Here is a 2,304-nt window from a genome sequence, read left to right as displayed (position 1 = left end):
AGTCCCTTTACTAATCTTTAATCTATAATAAAACTTTTATTCCTTATGCAATTTAGCCCTTTAAACTAAATTCAAGCTACTTCACTTAATTAAACACTAAATAACCATTCAACTATAATTCATAAATATTTCTAATAAATATTCATGAATTAATTTCACGGAAACAATACTCAAGACTCGATTTCCAATACCGTAACTTTCGGTTCATTACAACGCATACAAGCATTATATACTTACCTCATGAATAACTCATACAAGTTAACAAGAACAAGCAATAATTGAATTGAATTGAATTATAGAAATAAAAATCAAAATTTTGACCTATTCGTTGACAACTTTAACTTTTCCTTTTCCTCTTGAGGAATTCGGGTTGACGTTAGCTATGAATTAACATAAATATTCAACCAAATTCACTATCAATTGTCATTTTATACAAATTTTGTATTTTATTCAATTTAGCCCTTAAAACCAGGACTAACGTAACTTTCAATTTAAAACTCCAAATTACAATCTGATTTTATTATACTCCATTACGGACTTCCTATTTCTTATCTCTATAGTCAATTTTACAAATTATTCAATTTGGTCCCTAATGTACAAAACTATCAATTAACTTCATAATCTAATCCTTTTTCACCTCTAAGCTTAAACTCTATCAATTTAACACCTAAAACTTTAATGAATCATCAATGGTCAATGGTAACTTCTTAAAATTTTAATAGTTTAACAAATTGAGACATGGGTTAGCTAGATTAAGCTCTTAAGATCTCAAAAACATAAAGTTTACAAGAAAAGAACTAAATTACACTAATCAATTGATGGTTTGAAACTTAAAGCTCTTGGTCAATTCTTTGGCTTCTTCCTTTGCATGAATTGGTGCTTGGAAGGATGAGAAAGATAAGGTATTTCTCTTTCTTTCCATTACCATATCTTTATTTTAACTAAATTATATATTTTAATTTAATTTAATTTTATCTAATATTTTAACAATTAAACTTACCTACCCATCTACTTAATTTATTAAGTGTTATAATTACCACCTTATTCCATTCTAATTAAGAATTCTCGAGCAATTGAACTTTTACTATTTTTACAATTTAGTCTTTGTACATTAATTAATCACTGATTCAAAAAAATCACCTATCTAAAATTCAATTCACCAATAATGTAACTTCGTAAATATTTAATAAATATATTTACGAACATTATTTATAGAAATAGGGTTCCAAAACCACATTTTCTAACACCACTGAATTTTGGATCATTGCAGGTTCCTTGAATGACTACCCCATGTCATGTTTTCACTACTACCATCAATGTAACTACTGGTATTGGTCAAAATTTAGAGGTTTGTTTGAATTACTCTCTAAGTGGTTAAGCCTCTTGAGGATCTATTACTATTTATCTTCCTCGTTGATTACATTCATAATTAGGGGTCTAGGTTTATATGTGAACCTGTCCACTGGCCACATATATGAATTCATCACCATATTCTCTATCAGTTGGCAACCCTCAGCATAAGTTTTGGACATGAATGCCTCTACAGATGCTCCGTCTAAGCTCGACCTCAAATTTCCATCCAACCCATTATAGAAAGTCTGCAATTGGAGCCAATTTTGAATACCATGGTAAAGGCACTTACGCAACAACAGCTTAAAATGTTCTCATGCCTCGTATAGTGTTTCCCCTTCAAGTTGTTGAAAGTTTGTAATATCCATTCTCAGCTTCATCGCCTAGCTTGGTGGAAAATATTTCACCAAGAATCAATTAACAAGTTCCTATCAAGTTGATATTGACTCTACAACCTATGAATCTAACCATATAATCACATAATGAAAAGGGGAAAAGCCAAAGACAAATAACATCATCGGGTACCCATTATATTTAAATGTGTCACAAAGGGTTAGAAATTACTTAAGGTGCTGGTTTGGGTATTCATTCATCGGTCTTCGATATTGTAAATTAGTCTGGATCATCCGAATCATGGTCGGTTTAATCTTAAAATTATTAGCGTTGATCGTCAACCTATTGATACTACCTTGCACAACATCCAAGTTGGGCATAACATAGTCCTATAATGTATGGTTGCGTTCTGCCATCTGTCTTCTAATTGCGGAATTTGCTCTTCTAGTAGTGGAATATGATTTTGTTGCTCCTCAAACAGTGGATTTTCTTGTAGTGGATCAATGTGTGGTGGCTCTTTCCTCGAAATTATTCTCTTTCTTGTGTTGTGTGGTGTTCTTTCAGGTTCAAGATTGGGCAGAATCATCCCGTTCCTGCTTTAAGTCATACAATGCACAACCA

At 31.5% G+C, this 2,304-nt stretch overlaps 1 non-coding gene across 1 annotated transcript; it reads left to right on the top strand.

Annotated features, from left to right (window-relative positions):
- Positions 1–1,620: 1,620 nt before the first annotated feature.
- On the top strand, positions 1,621–1,727 carry LOC128281295 (small nucleolar RNA R71). The gene has a single exon (XR_008271508.1). It is a non-coding gene; the product is annotated as a small nucleolar RNA R71 (small nucleolar RNA).
- Positions 1,728–2,304: the final 577 nt, after the last annotated feature.

Source organism: Gossypium arboreum, chromosome 9 (genome assembly GCF_025698485.1).
Source record: "Gossypium arboreum isolate Shixiya-1 chromosome 9, ASM2569848v2, whole genome shotgun sequence".
In the NCBI taxonomy this organism is placed as follows: domain Eukaryota; kingdom Viridiplantae; phylum Streptophyta; class Magnoliopsida; order Malvales; family Malvaceae; genus Gossypium; species Gossypium arboreum.
Note: the sequence above shows the minus strand (reverse complement) of the source record. Positions and strands in the feature narration are given on the sequence as shown.